Source organism: Apodemus sylvaticus, chromosome 2, assembly GCF_947179515.1.
Source record: "Apodemus sylvaticus chromosome 2, mApoSyl1.1, whole genome shotgun sequence".
Classification (NCBI taxonomy): Eukaryota; Metazoa; Chordata; class Mammalia; order Rodentia; family Muridae; genus Apodemus; species Apodemus sylvaticus.
This window is the reverse complement of record NC_067473.1, coordinates 127,994,985-128,016,907: the sequence shown is the minus strand read 5'-3', so window position 1 is coordinate 128,016,907 and position 21,923 is coordinate 127,994,985. Positions and strand designations below refer to the sequence as shown.

The 21,923-nt window shown below is 39.0% G+C and overlaps 1 protein-coding gene across 1 annotated transcript in view; it reads left to right on the top strand.

Moving 5' to 3' along the window:
- Tafa4 (TAFA chemokine like family member 4) overlaps positions 1 to 21,923 on the top strand; it is a 160,529-nt gene that overhangs the window by 103,332 nt on the left and 35,274 nt on the right. The window lies entirely within an intron of this gene.

Sequence of the window (21,923 nt, the reverse complement as noted above, 5' to 3'; positions counted from 1 at the left end):
CCACAAGGGACATGCGTGTGCATGTTTCTCTTTAGCATGTGTGGATTTCATTTTCCTGGGGTATATACTGAAGAGTGGGGTTGTTGCATCAAATGGTAGCTCTATTTTTAGACTGAAAAAAATTATTCTCCACATTGTTTTCTATAATGTCTGTAATGTTAGAGTCTATCCAATGCTGTGCAGAAGTATCTAATTCTCCTTAGCACTGCTAAAATTTGTTGTTGCTAATTTTATAATAGATTCTCAGTTTCATTTCTTCTTCCTGTGATAAAACATACCTGTGAAACCATGGTAAGGAGAAAAGGCTAATTTGGCTCATAGCTGCAGCGTATGAACCATCACTGAAAAGAAGTCCAGGAAGCAGGAACCTGATGCAACTGGACATATCCACAGTGAAGAGCAGAGAATAACAAACCAAGGAATGCTTCCCACCATCAGCTCAGTCTTGCCTTTTCTTTTAGAACGGGGCCCATCCAATGAATGGTGTTACCCACACTATCACGTCAATGAACCCAATTAAGAAAATCCCTTAGTGACATGCCCAAAGCCTGATGTAACAGATAGCTCCTTATTTAAGCTTCCTTCCCGGGTGATCCTAGATGGTATGAAGTTGGCAAAAAAACCCATCATATAAGATATTCTAACTAGAGAGGAATGATTTGCATTGTAGTTTAGATTGTTGTTTTTGTGATGGCTAATGACAATGAACATTTTTCATATGATTATTTTCTGTTTTTCATTTTGATACATGTGTACTCAGGGAATTGAACATTTTGACATTGGATGGGTTTGATATGGGTATTAATTCTTTGTCAGATAAAGTTTAGTCACCTTTCTCTTATTCTGTGAGCTGTTTCTTTATGACTGCTATTCAATTTTTCCTTAGCTGTGTAGAAGAGTTTTATATTATCTAGTCATAGTTGTCTACATTTGCATTTATTTCTTATAATTTTAGATTCGAAGCCAGAAAATCATAGCTACCACAATGTTTTTAAAATGTCCTTTATTTTTATTTTATGTGAAGGAGTGGTTTGTCTACATGTGTGTCTGTGTACCATATGGATATCTGTACCCACACAAGCCAGGAGAGGGGGTCAAATCCCCTGGAACTGGAGTTACAGATAATTGAGGGCCATCCATGTGTGTATTAGACATTGAACCAGGATCCTCTGGAAGAGGAGTTTTCCAGTCCTGCACATATATATCAATGTATTTCTCCTGTGCCTGTGCTTTATTCCAAGTAGTTTATGTTTCTCATCTGCTTTGACTTGATTTTAGTCCAGGGCAAGGGGCAGGGGTCAAGGGTCAGTCTTCTATACATGAACTAGTGTTTCAAGCACTATTCCTTGAAGAGGCTATTGTTTTTATATGTCTGACACTTTGGTCAAGAATCTATTGGCTGAATGTGTATTGGCTTATTTTTGAGATCTGCATTCAGTCCCATTGATCTGTTTTCATGCTGTTTTGACTACTGGTGGCTCTGTCAATGTGCCTTGAGGTTAGGGATTATGATGCCTTTAGCTTTGTTCTTTCTGTTCGGTTTCTGGATTGAATTTAGGATTTCTGCTTAGTTCTAGGAAGAATGTCATTGGCATGTACTGTGTCTATATAGATAGAAGGTGTACTGGATCTATAAATCACTTTGGTATTTGGAACACATTCCTCTCGTGGCTTCTCTTTTATCAGCCTTGTTTCTTGTTTATACCAAGGTGTAGAGAGCCTTATTGAGGTGCCATGCCACCTGGCAGGAACTTGACATCGACCATTGTGAGTTTTTCTCCCAGTCTTTGAGCAGGAACGCCTATGTTAGCCATAATCACCTCCACCTAGGGTGGAGTGCTCAGACCAAGGTGAAGCCTATTGTTCTTCAAGGACCTGCAGTTTCCTGAGAAACACTAGCCACCTGTGGAACAACTGAACTGATTCTGCTGAGAAACTTCCAGCCTTCCTCCCCCCCCCCCCCCCCCCCCCCCCCCCCCCCCGCCTATATATATATTGGGAGTTCTTCTTTAAACTTTGAGACCTTGAATAGCAGGTGTTATCTTGGTCTCTGTCTCTTTTTTGCTGCCTTCCCATATATCCCCAGCTTCCCTTCTAGGTAACCTGCCCACAGTTACATCATGGTTCTAATTTTGTATTTTAATTTTATCATCTGAAAGTTTAATAATTTTTTTTATCAGTTTTAGTATTTTCTAGTGGAATCTTTAGATTTTTCTGTGAGAGAAGGAATCATAACCCGTATAAATAAGGATATTTTGACTTTTCTCTTTCCTGGATGCATAAAATTTTTTAAAAATTTGCCTAATTGTCCTGGAAACTTTCTATTATTATATTCAGTAACTGTGAGTCCAGTTACAACCTTTTCTTGTTTCATATACTATAGAATCATTTTCATCTTTTCCCTTTCCCCATGTAGTATAATTTCGGTTATAGATTTTTCATTATTTTTTATTGTGTAGCGATTATGAGTTTTATCAAGTAATTTTTCTTCATTTCTTGAGACAGTCTTAGGACTTCTTATCCTTTAGTTTCTTGATATAATAAATTATGTCATTCATTGAACTGTCCTTGTATTCCTGAATAAGTTCTACTTGAGCAAGTTTTGATATACTGTTGAGTTTGACTTGTTAATCTTTTGTTATATGTATATTCATCAGAGATGATGATTTATATCTTATCATTTTTATTGTGTTTCTACTTCCGACCTTGTGCTCAATCCTGAGCTTGTAGGATATATTTGGGAAAATTTCTTCCCTTTAAATTCTTGGGAATAATTTGAGAAGAATCAATGTTAGTTTTTCCTTTGAAATCTTGGTATTATTAATCAATGGATGACCCCTGTATATTTTTCTGTGTTAGGAGGATTTTTTAAAATTACTGATCCATTTGCACCAGGGACCCAGGAGACTCCACAGCCTTCTGTGCACAGCCTCCAGGAGGGAGTGATCTCCCAGCAGGCTTTCACTATTGAGCTCAGAGATGAGATCTCCACCTTCTCTCTGGAGGGGACCCAGCCAGGATCACACAGGGCCTAAAATCAGTGGAGCAAATGGGAGAAAGTCTTCCTGCCACCATTTGCACCAGGGAGCCAGGAAACTCCACAGTATTCTGTGCATAACCTGCCAGGAGAGAGAGAGATCTCCCAGCAGTGCTTTCACTTTTGAGCTCAGAGGAGTAAGGACACAGGCTTACAGGCCCACAGGAGGAACAAACTCCAGCCAGAGACAACAATACCACCTAGCACCAGATGGTGAAAGGCAAGCACAAGAACCCTACCAACAGAAACCAAGGCCACATGGCAACATCAGAACCCAGTTCTCCCACCACAGCAATACACTGTAAAAGCAAGAGTTGGATTTAAAAATCATATCTCATAATACTGATAGAGGGCTTCAAGAAAGACTTAAATAACTCTCTTAAAGAGATACAGGAGATCATGAGTCAAGAGGCAGAAGCCCTTAAAGAAGAAACACAAAAATCCTTTAAAGAATTACAGGAAAACACAAACAATCAAGTGAAGGAACTGAACAAAACCATCCAGGATCTAAAAGTGGAAGTAGAAACAATAAAGAAATCACAAAGTGAGACATTTCTGAGATAGAAAACCTTGGAAAGAATTCAGGAGTCAACAATGGAATACAAGAGATAGAAGAAAGAACCTCAGATGTTCAAGATACCATAGAAAACATTGACTCAACAGTCAAAGAAAATGCAAAATGCATAAAGCTGGTAACTCGAAACATCCAGGGACTCCAGGACACAATAAGAAGACCATAAGGATTATAGGTATATACTAGGAGAGTGAAGACTTACATCTTAAAGGCCCAGTAAATATCTTCAACAAAATTGTAGAAGAAAACTTCCCTAACCTAGAGAAAGAGATGCCCATGAACATACAAGAAGCCTTCAGAACTCCCAACAGACTGGACCAGAACAGAAAATTCTTCCAGAACATAATAATCAAAATACCAAATTTACTAAACAAAGAAAGAATATTAAAAGCAGTAAGGGAAAAAGGACAAGTAACTTAAAAAGGCAGACCTATCAGAATCACACCAGACTTCTCACCAGAGATGATGAAAGCTAGAAGATCCTGGGCAGACCTCATACAGACCCTAAGAGAACACAAATGCCAGCCTAGGCTACTATACCCCGCAAAACTCTCAATCATCATGGATGGAGAAACTAAGATATTCCATGATAAAACCAAATTTATACAATATCTGTCTATAAATCCATCCCTACAAAGGATAATAGGTGGAAAATGTCAATACGAGGAGGGAAACTACACCCTAGAAAAAGCAAGAAAATAATCTTCTAACAAACCCCAAAGAAGATACCCACACAAACATAAAAATAACATCAAAAATAACAGGAAACAACAATCACTATTCCCTAATATCTCTTAACAATAATTGACTCAACTCCCCAATAAAAAGACATAGACTAAGAAAATATTTCTCATGTAAATCTTCAATTTTATCAGAAAATGATTGTGTAATTCCCCTTTTAATTAATTTAGTAATTTCTTTTATGTCTACCATTTTATCTGCATTATTTTTCATGATAAACTTCAATTTTAATGTCTTTCTATATACTTCCTCTATTTTATCAGAAATGTTTTCAATGTAAATCGTTGATTTGATCACAAATGTTTCTAATTCCACCTTCAATTAATTTAGAAAATGTTTTTATATCTACCATTTTATATGTAAAAATTTCCATGAAATAGTCAATTTTAATGTGTTTTTCTATTTATTTCTTGAATTTTACCAGAAATATTTTCCATGTAAATCTTCAATTTTATCTGAAAATGTTTATAATTCCACCTTCAATCAACTTAGAATTATCTTTATGCCTGTCATTTTATCTATATAATTTCCATGATAATATTTAATTTAACATATTTTTATATATATTTCTATAATTTTATCAGAAATATTTTCCATGTAAATCTTCCCATTTATCCAAAAATGCTTATAATTCCACTTTTAATCAACTTTGGAATCCTTTTATGCCCATTATTATTATTTCTATATAAAATTTTCCATGATAATCTTCAATTCTAACATGTTTTTCTACATTTTTCTACAATTTTATCAGAAATATTTTCCACATAAATCTTCAATTCTGTCATAAAATGTTTCTATTTCATATTTAAATTAATTTAGCAATGCCTTACATGTCTACCACTTTACTCCTTAATTTCCCATGAAAATTGTCAATTTTAACATTTGTATCTGAAATATTTTCCATGTAAATCTTTAATTTTATGATAAAATGTTTTTACTTCCCTTTTTAAAAATAAAATAAAACAAATGATAAAAAAATTGAAAAAAAATTACTGATCCTATTTCACCACTACGTATAAGCCTGTTAAGGTTTTCTGTATCTTCATGGTTCTATTTTACAAATATATAAGTGTGTGTGTGTGTGTGTCTGTGTGTGTTCATTTATGTTGTTCCCTAGTCAGTTTTTTTATTTGTAATTATTTGAACATAGGGTGCAGTTCAGTTTGTATAGCATGCACAAAGCACTGGTTTTAGTCCCAGCACTGTATAAAAGGCAGAACAGTGGTCTATGCTAGCACTTAGGAGGTGGAGGTCAAGAGTGTCAAATATTCAAGGTTATCTTCAATTATAGAGCAATTATTTAGATGTCAGCCTGGGCTGTAAAAATCTCCTGTGTATGTATGGTGTATGTATATGTGAATGTAGGCACTCTTAAGTCATGACATGTGTATGGACAATGTGGGGGGTTGGTCCTCAATTTCATCTTGCTTAAATTAGAGTCTCTTTTGTGTTCATGCTGTATAAGCCCGACTATCTGACCCGAGAGTTTCTGGGATTTTCTTGTCTCCACCTCTCATCTCGCAGTAGGAGTTGGCATTATAGAGGCATGCTACATGAGCTCCAGGATCTGAACTCAGGTCTTCTCACAGGCATGGCAAGTACTTTACCTAGTCCCTAGCCTTGATTATTAATCTCTCTTTTTATTCTGGAGTATTTTTAGAAGATACATGGTATGATTTATAGTATTTTCTATTTCCCAAGGCTCATTTTGTGGCCTGATACATTGCCTGTTCTAGGGAACTTTAAGTTTGAAGAAAGGAATGTGATTGTGTGGCCATCAAGGAAATGCTCTGTGAACATGTGTTGAGAACATGTGATCTGTAGTGTTACTTGGTTCTTACGCTCTTTTGTTGATGTTTTTGTTTGTTTTTTTTTTTTTTTTTTACTTACTTTTTTGGTATGGATGATATGTCAATTAGTAAGAGTCAGATATTGAAATGACCAACTACTACTTTATTATCTCCTACCTATATCTTTAAATCTAATTACACTTATTTTTTTTTAAAAATCTCTGATATTATTTGAGTATATCTTTAAATTGTTTTATATTGTTAAAATAATCCCTCGTATGTAACAAAGTATATGCATGCACACAGCACATTTGAGAGACCTCTGCTCATGCTTAGGAGAAGCTTAATTTTTCTCACTTATACTACTTTGTCATTTATTTTATTTTTAACTGTTTCTCAGGCCTTAAAGTCTTCCAGAAACTCAAAGCAATATGGTTTTCTGCTTTTTCTTTAAAGTTGTGGCTCAATACAAATCTTGCCATTTGCTTTTGGGTGGCTTGGTGCCTTACTGCTGGGAAGAGAAACCATTGGCTAAGGCAACTCTTACAGAAGAAGGCATTTAATTGGAGGCTTGTTTATAAATTCTGAGGCTTAGTCCATTATCATCATGGAGGAGAGCATGGTGGGAGCCTTGCAAGCAGAGGGCAGAGAGGGAGACACTGGGCTGGGCATGGACATTGGAAACCTCAAACCTCACCCCAGAGACACATCTCCCCCATACCTCCTACTCCTTTCAAATAGCGCCATGCCTTGGTGACTAAGCATTCAAATATATGGACCCATGGGGGCCACTCTCATTCAAACCACTGCACTGGACCTTTTGCCTTTTATATTTTTCACTTGTCAAATGTGACTTATGTGCCAGTCTGAGTGATTCAGATTTTCCAGAGCCTCTTTGATCTCATCAAGATCATATCCCACCGTGAAGCTCAGTAAAATCTCTAAAGCTTCATATAATTCTCAAGCTATCTATCAAGTCAACTCTTAACCCGCCTGTGAACAGTCTTATTGGGTGTGAGCCAGTCATCATCAAACACCATCTCCCTTATGTCTGATTCTCTAGTAATACTTGTCCTTCCTCTGCTGCCTTTAGTCCTTGATATTCATGGGGACCTCAGCTGGCAATAGCGAGATTGCCCTAATGGGTCACTTTCCCCTTTGTTCATGAAAGGATGAGTAGTTAAATCACCCAGTTTCCTTGCCTCCTCAGCACTCAGCCTTATCCTATCCCTCACCACGCCCCACCACCTCATAGGCCAGCCTGTGAGAGGCTCTTTCATTGCTTGTTTACGCTCTAAGATCAAGAATCGTCTGGAAAGACTCAGTGAAACAGTATTCGGCAAAACCAGAACGGGGAAGTGGGAAGGGGTGGGTGGGAGGGCAGGGGAAGAGAAGGGGGCTTACGGGACTTTCGGGGAGTGGGGGGGCTAGAAAAGGGAAATCATTTGAAATTCAAATAAATTATATCGAATAAAAAAAAAGAATCGACAAATGGGATCTCATAAAACTACAAAGTTTCTGTAAGGCAAAGGACACTGTCAAAAGGACAAAACGTCAACCAACAGATTGGGAAAGGATCTTCACCAACTCTAAATCCAACAGAGGGCTAATATCTAATATATACAAAGAACTCAAGAAAGTAGAACCCAGAGAACCAAATAACCCCATTAAAAAGTGGGGTACGGAGCTAAACAAAGAATTTTCACATGAAGAACTTCAGAGAGCTGATAAACACCTTAAGAAATGTTCAACATCATTAATCATTAGGGAACTGCAAATCAAAACAACCCTGAGATTTCACCTCACACCAGTCAGAACGGCTAAGGTCAAAAACTCAGAAGACAGCAGTTGTTGGTGAGGATGTGGAGAAAGAGGAACATTCCTCCACTGCTGGGAGGATTGCAAGATGGTGCAACCACTTTGGAAATCAGTCTGGCGGTTGGTTCCTCAGAAAACTGGGCATGACACTTCCTGAGGACCCGGTTATACCACTCCTGGGCATATATCCAGAGGATTCTTCAGCATGCAAAAAGGACACATGCTCCACTATGTTCATAGCAGCCCTATTTGTAGTAGCCAGACGCTGGAAAGAACGGAGGGATGAATAAAAAAAAATGTGGTATATTTACACAATGGAGTACTATTCAGCCATTAGAAACAATGAATTCATGAAATTCTTAGACAAATGGATGGAGCTGGAGAACATCATACTAAGTGAGGTAACCCAGTCTCAAAAGATCAACCATGGTATGCACTCACTGATAAGTGGATATTAGCCTAGAAACGTTGAATACCCAAGACATAATCCACATATTAAAGATGTCCAAAAAGAATGGAGGAGTGGCCCCTGGTTCTGGAAAGACTCCGTGCAAGAGTATAGGGGAATTCCAGAACAGGGACGCGGGAAGGGGTGGATGGAGGAACAGGGGGAGGGAAGAGGGCTTAGAAAAGGGGAAATCATTTGAAATGTAAATAAAAAATATTTCTCAATTCCCACAGTTGCTTAAGTCTTTCCCCAATTTCTGCCTTGAGCTGCTGGTTGCCCTAGATCCTTGTATTGGGTCCTTATTAATACTGCTGTCTGCATGATGAATCATGATTATTTCCTTTCATTTCTACTAAAGGTTGGATCTGAGAGGCATATTTCATCACTTCCACAATATTGTCTTCCTCCTCATTCTCTGTTTTTTTCCCCATGAGTTCCAAAGAAGAACCCTTTTGGATTCTATGAAGGGTTAATCAGCTCAGATCTAATTTTCCTTCACATCCTTCCAGCTATGAAAAATTGCCAGTCAATAGCTCCATTTCTTCCCTTCCTTTCCCACTTTTTCTGGTAACTCAGAGGCAGATGCAATGAATGGTGTCTATAAGCCATTTTCCTATTGTGATTTCCCCTTTATCCAGGCATGTTTCTATTGAGAAGACAACCGAGTATTAGTTGCATCTTAGAGCAAAGGCCACAAAGTTGGCATGAGAGTAGGCTTATGATCCCTTCTCACATGCAATTCTCTCAAGGGTTGCATTATATTCTCTAGTACACCAGTGGTTGCTAGAATATTCTCATATTCTAACAGCAGGTCCCATTCATCACAGATGCATAGTATCACATACTGAAGAAGATGATCTGCTTTTGATTCCATTCAGGTATATTCCACTCTCAGACAGCTCAGTTTTGGTTACATTCTGTCACCCATCTGAGGGAGTACAATCCAGCATAACAAAATCACATGATTCCATACCACCCTGGGAGAGTTTGCCCTGCAGATGCTCTATCTTTAAAAGGATCTGCCACAGTTGTCTCATCACTAACCAACCACACCTCCTTTAATCCTCTTTGGTGCTTTGGGGCCCTGTTTGGGTGACATTTATATTGTGTGACTTTCCCTGGGATGGCACACACAAATGGCTATTCATCCCATTGTGGGCACCAATGGACCAAAGGAACAGTTCTCAACTCCATCTCAGTGAACCAGTGATTTTATTGGAGTTCTGTACTGTACTTAGGTAAGAGGTTACTTACATAGTTGTTGATTTAAAGGCAGCCATATCATGGAAAATCTTAGTCCAGGAAGGGAGACAACTCAGGTCCCTGAAGTCCCATGCACAACTGTCAGGTATGGCCATTCAGGGTGTTTGTTCCCTTTCCAGTAGTTGCTGATTGCCTTTCCAACTTCGGGGATGGAATTTGTGACTCTTGATTTATTTATATCCTGAGTGTTATTCTCTTCCATCCAGGAGGGAATCCTTTAATTAGAAGGAAATAGCCACACAACAGTGGGTATCTATGAGATCCTGGAGGGTGTGGCGATACGCAGAAATCTGATCACTAGGGGTATGCATTTGGGTAGGAGTTTGTATCTTATGTGACACCTAGTAATACTAGAGCAGCAGTTCACAGGAAGACTATGTGAGATTCTCTCCAAAAGCAAAACTCTAGCTTGTCCCATCAACTGTGATGACTGGACAGTTCCCCAAAGCTAGGCATGTGCTGGGATTCTCTCCTGTTCAACTTCCTTTGTTGCCAGCTGTGTGGTGACAATTGTGGAGGAAATTCATGTCTTTTCCCGGGTTCTCACCCTGACACTCTGAGTCTTACAAGCATCAAAATTTTTTTCTCTTTCCTGATTGCCAGTATTTTCCATGGCCATCCACCTCAAGATGATCTATAAACCTGTTGCTATTCATTTTTGTGGTAGATGAGACACAAAGCACTTCATACCTCCACTGCACCATTTTGATTTTCAAAATGAACAAGGTAAATCCAGTTATTTTATTCAATCCAAGATCTGCTTAAGTCCATGGTAACTTTAGTCGGGTTATGGATGTAGTAACGATACTATGTATGATCATTCTGATGTTCAATTCTATCCTTACTACATGTGAGGTACCACTTCTAGCAGATCACCATCACCATGAGTTCTCACATCTGCTCTCTAAGCTTATTATTTTGCAGACAAGGAAAACAAGGTGAAGAGAAGTGAAATCATTTGTTGAAAATCTCACAGAAACTAGCAGATAGCAAAGCAGCTAGACAGACATATGAAGACCTGGGAGTTCTGTGGACTTTCCCCTCATGTTGATTTCTAGTTACTTCTATGTGGTTGATTTCCCTCTGCCATGCACATTTACATTTGGAAGGTTTTAGATTTAAAGAAATCAAAACAGACTTCTTTACTTTCTTTTTTAAAAAAAATTTCTACATTCTTTGTTTACATTCCAAATGATTTTCCCCTTCCCAGTTTCCCTTTCCCCATAAGTCCCATAAGCCCTCTTTCCTCCACCTGTTCCCCCAATCAACCCCCTCCCACTTCTCTGACCTGGCAATCCCCTACAATGCTGGGTCAAGCCTTTCCAGAACCCTCTCCTTCCTTCCTCTTGGAAATAATTTGATATGTGAGTTGTGTCTTGGGTATTCAGAGTTTCTGGGCTAATATCCATTTATCAGTGACTGCATTCCATGTGTGTTCTTTTGTGAATGAGTTACCTCACTTAGTATAATATTTTCTAGTTCCAACCATTTGCTTAAGAATTTCATGAATCCTTGTCTCCTTGTACTAAGCTCAAATCCAAATGGATCAAGGACCTCCACATAAAGCCAGACACTCTGAAGCTAATAGAAAAGAAACTGGGGAAGACCCTTGAGGACATCGGTACAGGGAGAAAGTTTCTGAACAGAACACCAATAGCGTATGCTCTAAGAGCAAGAATTGACAAATGGGACCTCATAAAATTACAAAGTTTCTGTAAGGCAAAGGACATCATCAAGAGGACAAATCGGCAACCAACAAATTGGGAAAAGATCTTCACCAATCCTACATCAGATAGAGGGCTAATATCCAATATATATAAAGAACTCAAGAAGTTAGACTCCAGAAAACCAAACAACCCTATTAAAAAATGGGGTACAGAGTTAAACAAAGAATTCTCACCTGAAGAACTTTGAATGGCAGAGAAGCATCTTAAAAAATGCTCAGCTTCATTAGTCATTAGGGAAATGCAAATCAAAACAACCCTAAGATTTCATCTTACACCAGTCAGAATGGCTAAGATTAAAAATTCAGGAGACAGCAGGTGTTGGAGAGGGTGTGGAGAAAGAGGAACACTCCTCCACTGCTGGTGGGGTTGCAAATTGGTACAACCACTCTGGAAATCAGTCTGGCGGTTCCTCTGAAAACTGGGCACCTCACTTCCAGAAGATCCTGCTATACCACTCCTGGGCATATACCCAGAAGACTCCCCACCATGTAATAAGGATACATGTTCTACTATGTTCATAGCAGCCCTATTTATAATTGCCAGATGCTGGAAAGAACCCAGGTATCCCTCAACAGAAGAGTGGATGCAAAAAATGTGGTATATCTACACAATGGAGTACTATTCAGCCATTAGAAACAATGAATTCATGAAATTCTTAGGCAAATGGATGGAGCTAGAGAATATCATACTAAGGGAGGTAACCCAGACTCAAAAGGTGAATCATGGTATGCACTCACTAATAAGTGGATATTAACCTAGAAAACTGGAATACCCAAAACATAATCCACACATCAAATGAGGTACAAGAAGAAAGGAGGAGTGGCCCCTGGTTCTGGAAAGACTCAGTGAAACAGTATTCAGCAAAACCAGAACGGGGAAGTGGGAAGGGGTGGGTTGGAGGACAGGGGAAGAGAAGGGGGCTTACGGGACTTTCGGGGAGTGGGGGGGCTAGAAAAGGGAAATCATTTGAAATGTAAATAAATTATATCGAATAAAAAAAAAGAATTTCATGAATTCATTTTTTTAATTGCTGAGTAGTATTCCATTGTGTAAATATACCACATTTTCTGTATCGATTCCTTCATTGAGGGACATCTGGGTTCTTTCCAGCTTCTGGCCATTATAAATAGGGCTGCTATGAACATAGTGGAGCATGTGTCCTTATTGAATGCTGGGGAATCCTCTGAGTATATGCCCAGGAGTGGTATAGCATGGTCCTCCAGAAGTGTCATGCCCAGTTTTCTGAGGAACCATTAGACTGATTTCCAGAGTGGTTGTACCAGCTTGCACTAGTCTTACAACACATTGGCATACTGCCATATTAGAAGTATTAGTTAGTTCCCTGTCTATCTGCCTATCCATATATTTGTTTTTCCTGAGGTTGAAAACAAGTGGCAGGCCACATGTGCTCCCCAAGAAGAAGGTCATTCTCTAATATAATTTGCTATTGTGGTAATCTATATTGATACAAAGTCAGTGGCAGCCAGGGACTGAACTACCCACCATTAGGGCAAAGATCTTGCCTTATAATTGGTATTTTTCAGTGTCCTGAATAGCATCCAAAAAGCCAATTTACCACACATAGGAACAAGTTGTGAAAGATTTCTCAAAAGCTTTAGTGATCCCAAGAGGTTTGATTTACTCAATTGTGCTTATGCACTGATACCTCTTAACAGGAAGCATTCTGTCTTTTTTTCAGCCTATAAAGTGATAATTACTAAGTGTCAGGTAGCTGGCACTGCCATAACAAAGCATCGGAGACTGGTTGGCATAAAGAATAGGAACTTATTTCATCACAGTTCTGCTGAGCCAGACTCGTCAAGTTTGTCACTTATTGACAACTTTTGATCTTGTGTTTGCAGCAGTTTGGTTTCTAGTGAGGGCTCTGTTTTCTGCTTGTGACAGCCATCTTTTTTTTTTTTTTTTTTCTGAGAGCTCACATTCACATGGCCTTTATGTTTATGTAAGCATATATTTAGTTCTCCAGTGTTTCAGCTTACAAGGACACAGTACTGATTGGAGACCTGGCTCTTAGGGTCTAACTTACCCTTACTTCTTTCTCTTTTACAAAGTTCTCTAAGCACAGCTACTTGGGGGGTTTTTTAACAGATAGATGTTAGGGTGACACAGCTCACTGTCTGACAGTTTCTTAGAGTACTCATCAAATGCAGGAAGATAAAGTATGTTGTAGCTCAGTAGAAAATCAACTTCTGTGTTTATATAACACATGCCATGCATCCTAAAGTTCAACAGTCCTTAATAATGAGATCAGCATTACCATTAATTAAATCATACCATTAGCTTTATTGTCTTTAGAAATAATCAGTCTTCTAATTGCTAGTATTCTTGGCAATGAATAGTAGAAACAATAGACTTCTGATTAGGAAAAATGGTGGGAGAAAAAACCCTTAAATCACAAAGTATTTTGAGTTACAGAAAAAGAAAAAAAGATTTATTAGACATGATAAGTGTTGGGTAATGCTTAGTTATCTTACAGAACTAAGTTATTTTACAGAACAAATCAAACTAAAATGACTAATTATTTTTATTTATAAAAAAAGTTGAAAAAAATCTCATTAAATCTATTAGTAAATAGAAGTGGTTATTCTTCTTGAGTATTCTGGGCAAATGACAAAATTTTCTTTGAGTAAAGTTGGGAAGCAGAGTGTCCTTTCTGGACATAGGAGTGAGGTCCTCAGTGGAAGAAGAACAGAACCGGAATCAAATTCATAAACTAAATTTTGCTACATGGCTTCTCAGGGAGAGACATGTAATATATTCTAATATGCTCTTAATTTTACATTAACTTTTGTCCCATGATCATAGGTATTTGTAACATATTAAACAGCTCTCATTTTCCAAAGGGTACCCCCTTCCACTGAAACAAGTCTCTATTGACTATCTAGTTGATATTCTTTCCAATTCCTGATTGATGTCTTCCACATAATCAATACCTCTGCAGAACATTCAAATCAATCTTCAAAATAGCTTTCACTGTCCTGTCTTTATGAAATTCTTTATCAGTGTGAACTTTGCATCATAGAACATCTTGGATAGTCACTTAGGTACTTACAGATATAGCCTATGTTGCTGATTGGGGGACAGTTATCTTCATGGTGAAAACAATACATAGCAAGAGCTATGCCTCCTATATAGATCATTCTCCACAGTGACAAGATCTCTAAAATTGGGGACAGTAAGATTATCCATGAGCTGCATATCTTCTTATTACAGGTTTGTCTCTATTTTGATGGTTTATTCATTCTGTCTACTCAAACACGTCTGTGAGGTTCTTCTCCTCCTGCAGACATGCAGCTGCCATTCCTAATTGGTAGCATCTTTATACACTATTAGTTGCATTATAGACTCCTTTCTTTTATAAGGCAACTTCTCAAATAGTCATTACTGTACACAATTTTCCACTTCTTGTTTACTGACAAACCCATTCCATGCATGACTTATCTCTGCTCTCCCTCCACTTCTCTTAAAGCCATCAGTGTATCAGTGACCTTCAGATTGTGGTCTCTGTCTTATGTGGATTCTCAGAAACTCTGAACATGATTGTGCTCTCATCTTTAAATCCCTGCTCACTGGCTTCCTTCCTGTATATCAGGTATCCCCCCCCCCCCTTGGTTCTCTTTCTAGGCAATACTACCTCCTCTGCTTTGAGCCTCTTAACACTGAGATGATTCTTTTCTTTGTTCTCTAGCTGTTATTTTTCTCCTTGGAATTTTGTCTAGTTTTAATACCCTATATGAGCAGGTGTTCATCTTAAAGCAAACCTCTCTTCAAAGCTACACACATACATATTCAAAGGTTTATTTGATCTCTCTCTCTCTCTCTCTCTCTCTCTCTCTCTCTCACACACACACACACACACACACAGACACACACACACTCACACACACACACACACACATACACACACACACACACACACACAGAGTCTTAATTAGAGTTTCCATTGCTATGAAGAGAAACCATGACCAAGGTAACTCTTATAAAGGCCAACATTTGATTGGGACTGACTTACAGGTTCTAAGGTTTAGTCCATTATCATCATGGCAGGAAGCATGGCAGCATCCAGGCAGACATGGTGCTGGAGGAACCGAGAGTTCTATATCTTGATCCAAAGGAAGTCAGGAGCTGACTGTCTTCCAAGCATCTAGCAGGAGGGTCTATGACTGTCTTCCAAGCATCTAGCAGGAGTGGGCTTTCTCCAACAAGGTCACACTTCCTAATAGTGCTACTCCTTGGTCCAAACACACACACACACACACACACACACACACACACACACGCACGCACGCACGCACGCACGCACGCGCACACACACATTTACACACACACACACACACACACACACACACACACACACATTCATATGTCATCTTAGATTATATTAAGCTGAAAATTTCAAGTAGCACCTATTCATCTTGGAGAAAAAGGACACATGAGGTGACCTTCCCATTCTGTCTTCATTACTCCACTAACTTTACTCTCTCCCACAGCTTCTCTCGAAGTGAAAGACTTCTTAACTGCCTTAATTTCTCACTTAACACTCAGATGCCAACTTGTTAAGCCCTTCCTATTTTAAATTGTCTTTCTTCCCTTTTTTTATGCTTTCTTCATCATTAAAATACAAAAAGGTCCGCATGTTTATTCGAGTTTATCATCTAACTCATTCCTCTTTTGCAGTGTGTACAGGCCTCAGTCAAATCACTGAAGGCTCAAAGAGAATTAAAAGCAATAATCATAACCTTTTTTGTTATTTTGATGCTTTATTTTCATGTGCCTACCACACAGGACATTCTAAAAGTTTTTTATTAAATAAATATAGTTAAAAAGAGAAATGAGAGTGACTAAAGTGTCTCATGCTCATTAAATAATTTCAACCATATATAAATAATTTACTACATACACGTGTGTTCTAAGAGGCCTAATCACTAAATCTGGGAGCTGCTATTGTGTATCTCAGCTTTTCTAATTCTGTAAGTCCCCACCTCTTTCCCTTGTTACTGAGATGAGGATATGTCCATTTGTACCTAGGGCTTTGTAAGGCATTTGCATTTGGAGGAACACTCCTCCACTGCTGGTGGGGTTGCAAATTGGTACAAACACTCTGGAAATCAGTCTGGCGGTTCCTCCGAAAACTGGGCACCTCACTTCCAGAAGATCCTGCTATACCACTCCTGGGCATATACCCAGAGGATTCCCCACCATTTAATAAGGATACATGCTCTACTATGTTCATAGCAGCCCTATTTATAATTGCCAGATGCTGGAAAGAACCCAGGTATCCCTCAACAGAAGAGTGGACGCAAAAAAATGTGGTATATCTACACAATGGAGTACTATTCAGCCATTAGAAACAATGAATTCATGAAATTCTTAGGCAAATGGATGGAGCTAGAGAATATCATACTAAGTGAGGTAGTATTCACTCAAAAGGTGAATCATGGTATGCACTCACTAATAAGTGGATATTAACCTAGAAACCTGGAATACCCAAAACATAATCCACACATCAAATGAGGTACAAGAAGAAAGGAAGAGTGGCCCCTTATTCTGGAAAGACTCAGTGAAGCAATATTCGGCAAAACCAGAACGGGGAACTGGGAAGGGGTGGGTGGGAGGACAGGGGGAGAGAAGGGGGCTTGCGGGACTTTCGGGGAGTCGGGGGCTAGAAAAGGGGAAATCATTTGAAATGTAAATAAAAAATATATTGAATAAAAAAAAGAATTGATATTTTCCACTATAAATAAATATTTCTCTATAACTGGGAAAAAAAAAAGAAGTTCATGATTTGCACCATGGAAGTGTACCTGTTAATTTCACAACTCTTCATGTTGTAACACTTAGCCAATAGTTTCACCTATAACTCTTTGTTCACATAGAAACTCACAACTGGTCAGAGTGTAGAGAATACACTCTGGAGTTCTCAGCTATAAATGGGACATCTACATTACCTTCTCACTTCTCAAACCTCAGGTACCGTCAAGCAAGCAAGAAAAAAAAAAGAGCTGGTATCGAACTTGGAGGGACTCAGTAGACGTTGTCTCGCTTAGGTATTGGTCAAATCCAGCTAATAATGATTAGAGTGTTTGCTTCTGCACTGGGATGTGTGCTTTTTTGCATAAACATTACTTTGGGATTGGGTTAGAATAAACATAAGGGAACTACATGGAGATACTGGCCATGTTTTTGCCATAGGCATTGATGATCCTCTGCCTCTTTCCTGGGATTTCATGTGCTGAAATCTTGTGTTTGTCTCCTCTCTTCTTGTTCTCATCCACGGAGAGAAATGCCAGATAGAAGACCAGGTTTGAGCGGTGTCTTCTGAGTGGATGGCTGGAGCATGTGACTTCTTTTGAGGGTGTATTTTTGAGCAGTGGGCATGAGGAAGAGGAGAGATGATTCCACAGGAAAGGGTGTTATGGAAACAGCAGCATGAGGAAGCCATCCCAGTCCAAGTCCTCCCTCTGTTCTGGCTTTCAACAGTTAAACTGAAGTTCTGTGTGTGTGTGGCTTTGTAGTTTATCTATTTCACAGCAGATCAGCCTTGCTTGCCTGGGACAAATGAGTATTTTCCCTATTGTTTGAAAATTTTCTTAAAGGCATATTTAATAACAATAAAAAGCCCTGATATGTGTTTAAGCTATTTACTCTTCAGATGGAGTTAATCCACCCTCCATAGCAATCCTGAAGCAATCAATTTTTATTGCAAGGATTATCATAACCCCTTTAATAGTGTTGTGCACATTAACTATTCTGGTGAGCGAGGGAAGAGGCTTCTTGCATTTTACAGTTCTGCCAATATCTTAAGTCTTCTCTTTTGAAAAGAAAATATGCAAACCTTGAATGTGCCTTCAGAGGTATGGAAAAGAATTACTCAACAGTTTCAAGTTTCCCCACTTTAATAACATGTCTTAGAGAGCATCGAGAACCACCTGTTAGTCTGGCTAATCACTGTATAGTGCACATAGGTATGGGTAAAATGAAAAGAAATGAATACATCTATATATGCCCATACCTCTGCCCATGCAGACAAAGCACAAAGGGAACAGCCTAGCAACTGACAAAGTTCCACAGGCAGGGTCAAGGGGGTTGAGCTTATTTTATTTTTATCCAGAGTCCCTCCAGGAAATATCCCTACTTTAGGATTACTTGGTCTTCTCTTCCCCAACCTATGCTCAAACCCTTAAATCACCTGAGATGTTGCATGTATAGCCAGTCACTTATCACTACATTCTTTTTTGTTCTGTTTTTTATTGAATATATTCTTCATTTACATTTCAAATGTTATCCCTTTCCTGGTTTCTCCCCTCCCAGAAAACCCCCAATCCATCCTCCTACCCCTGCCTCCAAGAATATGCCCCTCCACCCAACCCACTCCCACCTATCCTTCCCCCCTCGATTTCCCCACACTGGGCCATCTATTGAGCCTTCATAGGACAAAGGACCTCTCCTCCCACTGATGCCCAACAAGGCATTTTTTTGCCACTCTTTTGGCTGGAACCATGTGTACCCCTTGGTTGATGGCTTAGTCCCTAGGAGCCCTGGAGCATCTGGTTGCCCAACATCGTTGTTCTTCCTATGGGGCTACAAACCCCTTCAGCTCCACCAGTCTACCCTCCAACTCCTCCATTGGCAACCCTGCCATTCTTAACATTGACTGAGACCTCTTCCATGAGAATATGCCTCTTATTGAAGAAGGAACCTTCTCTGTGCTGGAAGCAAGCTTGCTTGATACAGCCTTGCTATTAGGGTTACATATCAGACATTAGTCCTGTGCATTTTAGAGGTAAGTTTACTGTGAAAGCCACAGGTTTGTGTCAGTGACCATGTTTCCCTCCATCAAACAACACTGTATATCATACAGAGTCTTATGACATTTGTGGTGGTGAGTTCTCTGTGCTAACCTGACTTCTCCAAGGGATGCTGGGACACTTGGTCCAGCCTTACTCCTGGGGAGTTGGTGAACATGTTTATTTGAGTTTATCATCTAACTCGTTCCTCTTTTGCAGTGTGTACAGGCCTCAGCCAACTCACTGAAGGCTCAAAGAGAATTAAAAGGCCAATCTTTAAAAACAAAAATCCTTACTGATTTGCCTTTGTGCCTGGGTATCTTTTTCTGTCCTTGGTCTGGAACTGAAGCATTGTTTTTGGCTGAGTGTTTGGCTGGTCATTTGTAGGGAGTGTGCCTCTTTTCCCTGCGTACATCCTTTCTGTCCTACTTCTCTGGAGACCTTTCTTCAAACGAAGTGGGTAAATAACCACAATTAGTAAATTCTGGGCACGGTCCATGCTGGATTCTTTGGCTGATACTTGCTCAGGTGTGTTATCTTCTGAACTGGGAGACTTGAGAGGAATAAAACAAATTAACCAGAGATCAAGGTCTAGTGTCACCATGACACATATTTCCAGAACCCATTTGTATCTATAGTCACACAAACACTATGTTCAAGTAGGAAAATAAGTTTTGGTAGGATGCTGACATATGCTGCGTGAATGGTTGAGGCAGGGGCATCATTTTCTTCCATCCTATACAGACTGTGAAGCAGTGAGATTCAAATGCAAGTCATGTCTTTATGTGACCTTTGGGTGAAACAATTTTTATATAGTTTGTTAAGAAATATAACTGGACGAAGAACAATTCCTATCTCCCAGCATTTTTATTAGCTCACACAGGATATTTATAAAATATTTACAGCAGTGCTTGCCATATTTAATCAAATCTGAGATGTCATCGACTTCTCAGACATAGTCTGATATGGGTACTCCTAAGGATTTTAAATAGTGTCACTTATTATTGTAGGATGTTATTTGCTGTGCTATTTTCTTTTAGGTTAGAAGATAATATAGTAAGTCTTAAAACCAAGGAAGCCCAATAGATTGGTTTGTATAAGTAAATGTAAGCCTGGATCAGGATAAATGATCATTCTGAGAGGCCTGGAACAATTCTAAGTTTGACTAGAAGATAATGCATTTGTGTTTGTGTGTAGTTATCCAAATAGCAACAGAGCACCAAGCAGACCATGTTATTACTAAAGGTCGAAATTACTTGTTAACTTTTCCAAGAAGTTATTAAAGCATATTTCTTTCAGTTTCTAAATGAAGCATAGAGTTGCCTTCATTATGGACTCTGTAGGATCATTTAATAATCCAGTAAGGCGTACTGCTTTTTCCGCGGTTAGAATGTTGATGCCCTTGCCCAATATCTGTGTGGAATCCCTAATCTTGAATGTGGTTACATTTGGTGATCAGGCTGTAATATCTCCAAGTTCAGTTACATTTATTTCATCAGAAAAATAATGAATGACAATCTTTAGCTCTGTATGGTATACCATAGTCACACAGACCAGCTCCTTCTGGGGTAGGGGTGACTAGAACAGCTTAGCTTTGCAGGCTCATTCATATAGTTCTTGGCCATAGAATTTATTTGCTTATACCACAGCTATCCCCAAGTGAGGGATGCGATCACCAGGAATGGAAGCTTCCTTACCTTGACATGCCCTGGTACTATTTCTGCTGTACACTACTGGTATTGAAAACAAGCCTGGTATCCATTCTATCCTGGTGTCTATGGACTATGGGAGTCAGGATCGTTGTTAGTAGTGGAGAGACAAGTATGGGAGGGAGTAGCATGAACTTGTGACACTTAACTAGAACTTGATTTCTGCCTAGACTCATGCCATGTCTCTGTACATATGCACATGAACAGAGTCCAGATCATTCCAGTGGAGTAATGACTAAGCCTACATATGAACATCATGGTTTTTAAGTTTGACCAGTTCTTAAAAGTCATCAAGGCTAGAGAAATGAGGAGAGATGCGGAGAATGGTATGCCCAGAATGTAGTTGTGGGCCACAAGCTTAGAAAATTGCTTAAGAAAATAGAAATCCATGTCAAAACAATACAGCAGTCAAGTGGGAAGAGTGTCCTTCTCTGCAGATCTCGAATACTGATAGTCTTTTAACTATCAAATTAATGATTGATTCAGGTATAAATCATCAATGGGTTCTAAAATGAGAGGATTGGGGGTTGACAATAAGATGTACATAGCTTCAATATTTCTCTTCTCAAAATGTATATTAAGTTATTAGAGAAAATAGAATTTCACAACAGAGAAACCCAAGAGATACCAGGTGATTAAAACCAACATTGCAAGAATGGAGTAATAGGGCATCATGTGATTCCTGGTAGGAGAATACAAAGTTGCTGCCAGGGTTCTTGGCTAAAAATGAATCACCCAAATCTTATCGAGGGAAAGAATCACACACACACACACACACACACACACACCCACACACACACCACCACCACCACCACCACCAACAACAACAAAACAAAAGGAGAGAACTTTATAAAGTGACTGCCATGTGTTCTTTTAACCATGTTAAGGTCAAAAAAGATTGTTTGAGGAACAGGTTCTGATTAAAGGGAGCTAATGGCATGTACAAGGGAGCACGAGGCATGGTATGCTTCCTTAGCAGAATCTGGGCAGGGGAGACATAGGGAATTG